Genomic DNA, 8,276 nt, shown 5'->3' with positions numbered 1-8,276 from the left:
TCAGGCCCGCATCAGACACACGGAAGCGGCTGGGAATCGGGAACCGGAGCACCGCGATGCGGGACCCGCCGCTGGAACCGGGGAGGTGAGTGGACGGCTTTTTCCTCGGCCACCTCCTCCCCGGTCCCAGTAGAAAAGTGCCCCCCCACTGGAGTACCCCTTTAACAAAACACACAGCACATATGTAAAGAATAGACGCCATACCTAGAGCACACACCAAGGTCCCAATGTGACGGAAACCACCAAGAAGACAAAATCACTGATTGTGGTGACTTTCACATCTCATCCCAAATCCCCAGTGCTAACAGCGCATTTATAGTCCCATCATCTGGTCTAATAAATCTGGGCCAGTGGATTTCCAATGTACATGTTTCTATAAAACCTCCCCCAATATGCAGCACTTGGAGGACAGACTAATATCCCCTTTATAATATGCAATTATTTTTTATTATTATGTAATAGGTGGAAGATGGCCGTGATGGACGCCCCGTGGATTTTCAGGTAATTACACCACATTAAAACAGCAGAAAAAATCAAATAAATCATTTTTACAATAGCTTTTGCCCCCGCTCGCACAAATCTCTGCCCGTTCCATAGACTCCGTTCTATGGTCGGTCAGATTCCGCCACCCACCCAAAGAATTGACTTGTCACTAGAACGGAGTCTATGGCACGGGTGGAGATGTGGTCCAGCGCGTGTGGCCTAATCCGAGGCGGGTTACTAGTAAGTAATTGAAGAGGAAAGTTTTCTGCTTGAAATTCCTCTATTCAGCTCTGGCAGAATAGGAGCAGAATTCAAACCCCATTGACTTCTATAGGATTCCCCTGGAGGAATCGGCCCAAAAAATTTACAGGTCAATTCTTTGTCGGATGGCGAGATCCGTGTCAGAAAATTCTGATGGAAAATTCTGCTGTGTGAATAACAGAGCGGAAATCCCATTGAACACAATAGAAAATTGTTCTATTCATAATTTATGGGAAGAATTTCACGCGGAAAATTTAGGGTGTGTTCACATTATGGAATCCTGCACGAATAACCTGCCATGGATTCCACTGCTCGCATCTCCTCCTGTTCCATGACCTCCATTCTATGGTCGGGGATTCCGCCATCCGCCCAAGAATTGACATGTCAATTCTTTGGGCAGATGTCGGAATCCGCCCGATTATAGAATGGAGTCTATGGGACAGGTGGAGAGGCACACGGGTGCGAGCAGGGGCGAGCGGCGGAATACACTGGAGATTATCCGTGCAGATTCTGAAGTGTGAACACACCCTAAGAGCAGATCCTGCTTCAAATTCCTGGCCTATTCCTCAAGGGGAAAACTGGCAGTGATGACAAGGGGTTAATAAATATCCTGATGGATTTCATGTTCTTATTGAGAGGTCACAATAAATAACATTTTCTGAAAGTTTCAAATGGGACCAAGTACCAATCCTCCTAACCAACCCTATGTTCTCTGTTACAGAGACGACAAGTACCCGCTCTACAGTTGGATCCCGAGCCTGGAGACCATTGTGTAAGTATGAAGAAGCAGCAGAGATATAATCATCCATCTACATGATATGACAATATGAGTCCATTTATATCTGTGTTCCCCACCAAACACTCACATATGTATATTCACATATCCCCAAACACTATGGGGCAGATTTAACACACGAGCTGGTTTCTGATCTATATACAGTGAGACTGACGAAGAGGAGGAAGAGGACGAGGCTGCGGACATCCCCTGGTGAGGGCTCAAACCTTATAGTATTGGGAATACATGTTTATTCTTTAACCATCCTGTATAGAGAGAGGAGTGTGGGGAGGACAGGATATGGGGCGCTCTAGTTAGACATAGAATCCTATTTTCTATTTATTTTTACTGCATCTTCCCCTATAGACTCCGATCATCGTGAGGATGTCTCTAAATATCATTATTGTCTCTTATTAATGACGTTCTGCCAGAAAACTCATGTCTCTAATGTGTGTCTGGTTTTCACTATCTTCTCTATTCTATCACTTACAGGAGCGAGGACGACACCGAGGAGGACACAGAGGATTGGGAGTAAGTATCTCATAGTCCTCGTCTTAAACAACAAGCCTATGAAAATGACAGTGTTAGGAGTTTTTTTTAAAGGGGTATTTCAGCAAAAAAAATTCTTTCAAATTAGCTGTAGCCAGAAAGTGCCAAAGATTTGTAATTCACATCTATTAAAAAAATTCCAGTACTTCTCAGCAGCTGTAGGTTCTGCAGGAAATGGTGTATTCTTTCCAGTCTGTTGCTCTCTGACATCTAAGTCTGGGACAGGAACTGCCCAGAGCAGTAGCAAATCCCCATAGAAAACCTCTCCTGCTTTCCACAATAGAAAGAATACCACTTCCTGCAGGACATACAGCAGCTGAGAAGTAATGGAGGACTTGAGATTCTTTAATGGAAGTAAATTACAAATCTCTGGCACTTTCTGGCACCAGCTGTTTTGAAAGAAAAACTTTTTTGCTGAACTATCCCTTTAATTTTACATTAGTTGTATTTTTTCTAGCAAAATTTGTAGCATTTGGTTAAATGTAAAACTAAAAATGTAAAACTTGTGTGACCCTATAATTCCTCCCCTATAGACCCCGATCATCACTGATGTCTCTAATGTGTGTTAAGTTTTCACTATCTTCTCTATTCTATCACTAACAGGAGCGACATCAGCGACATCGCGGAGGATTCGGACGATTGGGAGTAAGTATCTCATAGCCTCGTCTTAAACAACAAGCCTATGAAAATTAGTGTAAGGAGATTTTTTATTTTTTAAAGGAGTAATTCAGCCAAAAAATTTTTTCAAATCAACTGTTGCAAGAAAGTGCCAGAGATTTGTAATTTACTTCTATTAAAAAAAATCTCCAATACTTATCAGCTGCTGTATGTCCTGACGGAAGTGGTGTATTCTTTACAGTCTGACACAGTTGCTCCCTGCTCCCACCTCTGTCTGGGACAGGAACTGCCCAGAGCAGTAGCAAATCCCCATAGAAAACCTTTCCTGAATACCACTTCCTGCAGGACATTCAGCAGCTGATAAGTAATGGAGGACTTCAGATTTTTTTAATGGAAGTAAATTACAAATCTCTGGCACTTTTCTGGCACCAGCTGATTTGAAAGAAAAAAAATGTTTGCAGAACTATCCTTTTCTTATTGGCCAGAAAACTGATGTCTCTAATGTGTGTTTGGTTCTCACTATCTTCCCTATTCTATCACCAACAGCAGCGACGACATCGATGAACGTCTGGAGCATTTGGAGTAAGTATCTCACAGTAACATATAGTATAGTAATATAATCAGTCACACAGACAAGTTTGCAGGGGGATCTGGTATTAAAAATTAAACCTATGAAAACAGCATTTGGAGCTTTCGTTTTTAAAAGGGGCTGCCACCTCTGTCCATGTCATGAACTGTCCAGAGCAGCAGGAAATCCCCATACAAAACCTCTCCTGCTCTCCAGACTAGTAAGCAAACACCACATCATGTAGGACATACAGCAGCTGATAAGTAATGGCAAAGTTGACATTTTTTCATAGATTACAAATCTCTGGCATTTTCAGTCACCAGTTGATTTGAATTTTTTTCTCTTTTTTTCATGTTACATTACTTGTATTGTTTTCTAGCAAACCTTGCCGCATTTTGTTTAAATAAAGTGTTTTTCTTGTGTCTGATTTTTGTGGTTTTTCCCCATAGCAGAGCATGTGATTCATTGGTTTCCCTTTGAGGCTGGATTTACACATGCCAGTTTTTTTGGAAAGCTGCCATTGCAGTTTTTGAGCCAAAACCAGAAGTGGATTCAAAGTAATGGGTACAATAAAGGAAGCGCTTATATGTCTCCTACCCTGCCGGATCCACTCCTGGCTTTGGCTCAATAATTACAGCGGCAGATTTCCAAAAAAAACTGTCTTGTGTGAAACCAACCTCAATCACATGAACTGTAAAGTGAAAAACAAGAAACGTAACAAAAACACACAACACATATGTAAAGAAAAGACGCCATACCTAGAGCACACACCAAGGTCCCAAAGTGACGGAAAACCACCAAGTAGACAAAAGCATTGATGGCGGTGACTTTCACATCTCATCCGGCTCCAGCATTTTTCTGCTAATAAGGAAAGGGAGGTTTTTGATAAGAATTCCAATAAATATAAAGCAGAGACAGTTGAAGTGAATTATTCTATAGTTACCCACTCTTGACACTTCCTTAATACTTCTCAACACTTTCTCCCACCTATCTTCATCTATCCTCCCGATTACTCCCTCCCATTTATCCTTACTTTTAGTCCCTATATGTTGTTCCATTATAAGGTGCGAGTATATTGTTGTGATCTCTTTCTTTTTAATTGATCCACTCCTTAATTTTGTAACTAATGGGCTGGGGCTACATCCTTGCAACTTACTATTATTCTGACTTGCAACTAACGCTTTTCTGCATCTAACATAAGAGAACCAGTGTCTTTCCTCTATCTTGTATTCTGCTTTTAGACTGTCCCAACTCTTTATGATGTTTCCGTCCATTATATCTCTGTTCTCACCCCCACCCCATCCAATACTTTTACTACTCCCAATTTCCTAACTTCTCCTACTCATCATTTAACCATAATGGGGCAAATTCCATTACTCCCTGATTATTTAGAGATTTTTTTTACCCACTCCCACGTTCTAACTAAGGGCCCTATTCCACCGGCCGATTATCGTTTGCATAATCGTTAACGATTTACGATCTCAAACGACCGCTATTGCGAAAGACCTGAAAATGTTCACTCATTTCCATGGAACGATAAACGTTACTTATGATCGTAATTGTAATCGTTTTTTTCTTCGCTATTTATTCGCTATTGCGTTCGTATCTACTGCGAACGACTCAGAACAATGTCTTATTCAATGCGAACGATTTGCGAACATTTTACGAAACGAGCAATGATAAAAATAGGTCCAGGTCTTATAAAGCGATCAACGATTTCTCGTTCGGTCGTTAATCGTTAACTGCATTTCAACCGAACGATTATCGTTTAGATTCGAACGATTTAAAGATAATCTGAACGATAATCGTCTGGTGGAATAGGGCCCTAAGGTCTTTACCATGACCACATTACTCCAAGCTTTCTTCCCCAGAACTCCTGTCTCCAGGATTTGAAAAATATCCCAAGTTCCATTACTACTGCTATTGCCCCATCCTGCTTCCATCTGGCCAACCAATATATTTGAGAAGCATAATAGTATTTTTCCACGTCTGGGACCCCCAATCCACCTCTTGTCATTGGGATACATAAGTTCTCCAGTTTTGTTCTTACTCTTTTCCGTCCCCATATTAATGCATTTAACATCACCTTTATTCTTTTAAAATATTTTCTCTCTATCAGTGTGGGCGTAGCACTAAATACATACAAGAGTTTAGGTAGCTGCTCTTCCTTATTACACTGAGCGGAATCTGCCGGATCAGGACCGTTCAGTGGATTATTGCTCCGTGTAATAAAGAGCGACCGTGTCTTTTGGTCCTGACCTAAAATCATCAGTCGCCGACTGCATATCTCTACATGTAATAGTGATGTGCGGCTGATGGCTGATGGCTGTGTAAAGAAAATAATAAAGTATATACATACCTGCCACACTCTCCGGTGCTTCTGCCTGCTCCTCGGTATCATCCCGGCAGCAGCAGCCAGGAAGATACCGGGACTGGGTAGAAGCATTGGGGAGCGTAGCAGGTATGTATATACTTTATTATTTTACACTAAAGACAAGGGCTACACGGACATCGCTAACAACAAATATATATACAGTCCATGCTGCACGATTATTGAGCTGGGTAATAGTCGATCTAGCAGATTGGTGCTCATTTACATTGTCAATCAGGCCGTGTAACATGGCGATTTGTCTGAACTAAGGGTGCGTTTACATAGAAAGATTTATCTGACAGATTTTAGAAGCCAAGGCCAGGAATGGATTTGAAAAGGGGATAGATCCCAGTCTTTCCTTTATGACCTGATCCCTGTTTATAGTCTGTTCCTGGTTTTGGCTTCAAAGATCTGTCAGCTAAATTTGTCTGTGTAAACGCACTATTATGTTGCGTTTACACGTAATGATTATCGCGCGAATTTGCGCGATAACGGTCTAATTCGAACGATAATCGTACGTGTAAACGCAGTGAACGATCAAACAACGAGCGAGAAATCGTTCATTTTGATCTTTGAACAAGTTCTCAAATCATCGTTGGTCGTTCGCAAAAATTTCGCTGATCGCTTTGTGTAAACGGTTGTCGCAAAAGTCCGCCCGCCCGCAGCCCGGCCCCCGTTCCTCCGCAGCCCGGCCCCACGTCCTACAGCCCCCTGCGCCGGCTCGATCGCCACCCCCACCGGCTCGATCGCCACTCCCGCCGGCTCGATCGCCACCCCGACCACGAGCATACCTTACCTGCTCAGCGTAGCGGGTGTTCAAAATTCCCGGCTCCCCTCTTCAGTGCATTGATTGGCTGAAGAGGGGAGCTGGGAATTTCAAACAGCTCCTCTACAGCCAATCAGTGCTCCTCTTCAGTGGGGGTGGCGATCGGGGCGGCAGGGGTGCTGATCGGCCGGCGGGGGGGGGGCAATCGAGCCGTCGCAGGGGGCTGTAGGATGCGGGCCCGGGCTGCGGAGGAGCGGGGGCCGGGCTGCGGGCGGAGGACGGGCTGCGGGCGGGCCGGGCTGCGGGCGGGAGGGCTGCGGGCGGGCTTTCGGACGGCTTAAGCGATTTTAAAACAATCGCAAAACGAATTTTCGTACGATATATCGTACCGTCTAAATGCTGATCGTTATGAAAAAAAACCTGTTACTCCGACATCGTTAATCGTACGATCAGGCGAATTATTGTTCCATGTAAACCTAGCATAAGTCTCCTCTACCATCCTGACTGACGGCCAAGCCAAAACAATCAGTCACGCTGATAGGGGAAAGGCTAATGGGGGGCTTGGAGCTAGGGAAGCAGTGGCACCTTACAGGTTAAGCCACACCTTTAAGACACCTACAGGTACACCGGAGGGATCTGATGCCTAGCAACATCCCCTTGGGTATTTTAAAAAATGTCCTTTGCTTTAATATAAAAAAGTAAGAAGACTTTTTTTTTAAGGTGAACTCACATATTGTACTTTATACAGAGTTTTTTTGCATAGATTTTGTGCAGAATTGTCAAAAAAATATTCCAACCTAAATCCCCAGTGCTAACAGCGCATTTATAGTCAGATCATCTGGTCTAATAAATCTGGGCCAGTGGATTTCCAATGTACATGTTTCTATAAAACTTCCCCCAACATGCAGCACTTGGAGGACAGACTAATATCCCCTTTATAATATGCAATTTTTATTTTTATTATTATGTAATAGGTGGAAGATGGCCGTGATGGACGCCCCATGGATATTCAGGTAATTACACTACACGAAAACAGCAAAAAAATCTAATAAATTATTTTTACAATAGTTTTCGCCCCCGCTCGCACACATTTCTGCCCTTGCCATAGACTCCATTTTATGGTCGGACGGATTCCGCTGTCCACCCAAAGAATTGACTTGTCAATTCTTCGGGTGGATGGCGGAATCTGACCGGCTATAGAACAGAGTCTATGGCATGGGTGGAGATGCGTTCCAGCGCGAGTGGCCTAATCCGAGGCGGGTTACCAGCGAGGAATTGAAGAGGAAAGTTTTCTGCTTGAAATTCATCTATTCAGCTCTGGCAGAATAGGAGCAGAATTCCAGAGGAATTCAAACCCCATTGACTTCTATAGGATTCCCCTGCTGGAATCGCCCAAAAAATTGGCAAGTCAATTCTTTGTCAGAAGGCGGATCCGCGGCAGAAAATTCTGCTGTGTGAACAACAGAGCAGAAATACCATTGAACACAATGGAATTGCTCTATTCAAATTTAATGGGAAGAATTTCAAGCGGAAATGTAGGGTGTGCTCACATTATGGAATCCGCACATATAACCTGCCACGGATTCCACTGCTCACATCTCCTGTTCGATTGACTCCATTCTATGGTCGGGGGGATTCCGCCATCCGCCCAAAGAATTGGCATGTCAATGCTTTGGGCAGATGTCGGAATCCGCCCGACCATAGAATGGGACAGGTGGAGAGGCACACGTGTGCGAGCAGGGACGAGCGGCGGAATCCACTGGAGATTATCCGTGCAGATTCTGAAGAGTGAACACACCCTAAGAGCGGATCCCGCTTTAAATTCCTCGCCTATTCCTCAATGTGCACATCCCCTTAAGGGGAAAACTGGCAGTGATGAAAAGGG

General features: G+C 43.7%; 1 long non-coding RNA gene across 2 annotated transcripts; it reads left to right on the top strand.

Moving 5' to 3' along the window:
- The first annotated feature begins 462 nt into the window (after positions 1–462).
- LOC138775871 (uncharacterized) lies at positions 463–7,404 on the top strand. 2 transcript variants are annotated; one of them, XR_011360668.1, is made up of 6 exons: positions 463–501; positions 1,466–1,516; positions 2,012–2,050; positions 2,672–2,713; positions 3,233–3,268; positions 7,366–7,404. It is a non-coding gene; the product is annotated as an uncharacterized lncRNA (long non-coding RNA). The 2 variants fall into 2 exon arrangements; XR_011360667.1 differs by lacking the exons at positions 463–501; positions 1,466–1,516 and adding an exon at positions 1,663–1,732.
- The last annotated feature ends 872 nt before the right edge of the window (positions 7,405–8,276 follow it).

This window comes from Dendropsophus ebraccatus, unplaced genomic scaffold (genome assembly GCF_027789765.1).
Source record: "Dendropsophus ebraccatus isolate aDenEbr1 unplaced genomic scaffold, aDenEbr1.pat pat_scaffold_2324_ctg1, whole genome shotgun sequence".
Classification (NCBI taxonomy): domain Eukaryota; kingdom Metazoa; phylum Chordata; class Amphibia; order Anura; family Hylidae; genus Dendropsophus; species Dendropsophus ebraccatus.
The sequence above is the reverse complement of the archived record's forward strand: the minus strand, read 5'-3'. Positions and strand labels throughout refer to the sequence as shown.